Source organism: Sinocyclocheilus anshuiensis, unplaced genomic scaffold, assembly GCF_001515605.1.
Source record: "Sinocyclocheilus anshuiensis isolate Anshui unplaced genomic scaffold, SAMN03320099.WGS_v1.1 scaffold1317, whole genome shotgun sequence".
Classification (NCBI taxonomy): domain Eukaryota; kingdom Metazoa; phylum Chordata; class Actinopteri; order Cypriniformes; family Cyprinidae; genus Sinocyclocheilus; species Sinocyclocheilus anshuiensis.
The window spans coordinates 433,048-433,722 of record NW_015551117.1 but is presented as its reverse complement, the minus strand read 5'-3'; the positions used below and the strand labels follow the sequence as shown (position 1 = coordinate 433,722).

General features: G+C 32.9%; 1 protein-coding gene across 1 annotated transcript in view; it reads left to right on the top strand.

Moving 5' to 3' along the window:
* Positions 1 to 675, top strand: part of slc22a31 (solute carrier family 22 member 31) — a 21,120-nt gene that overhangs the window by 1,069 nt on the left and 19,376 nt on the right. The gene's annotated exons all lie outside the window — the stretch shown is intronic.

Here is a 675-nt window from a genome sequence, read left to right as displayed (position 1 = left end):
GTGTGTGTGTGTGTGTGTGTGTGTGTGAGAGTGAGACCACTGTTTTGGGGAAGTGTACCCAGAAGTGAGATAAACCTGACTAAATCCCCCAACCATATTTTCGTGACGTCATCATTTGTTTAAAAAAAATCAATGCAAGCTAATTCAAATTGTTTTCAAAATTTGTAAAAATGCTATTTTTTTTCTGTTAGGAGTGTGGGTTAGAATATAGCATTTATAACTAGCTGTATAAAAAAAATAGAATTGTCCCCACTATAGTTAAGTAAACGTGTGTGCTTCCACAACCCTCCTAAATGTAAATAATTATTATAATTCATATAAAAACTGCTAGACTGATCCATCTAAATTAGCTGTGACCATCATGGTCTAGTAATAATCCATGTATCAGAAGGGTACAGATAAAAGCCTACCGTATGTGACCCTGGACCACAAAACCAGTCATAAAAAGCACGTGTATATTTGTAGCAATAGTCAAAAATACGTTGTATGAGTCAAGATTATGCCAAAAATCATTAGGATATTAAGTAAAGATATTCTGTAAATTTCCTACTGTAAATATATCAAAACTTAATTTTTGATTAGTAATGTGCATTGCTAAGAACTTCATCTGGACAACTTTAAAGGCGATTTTCTCAATATTTAGATTTGTTTTGCACCCTCAGATTCCAGATTTTT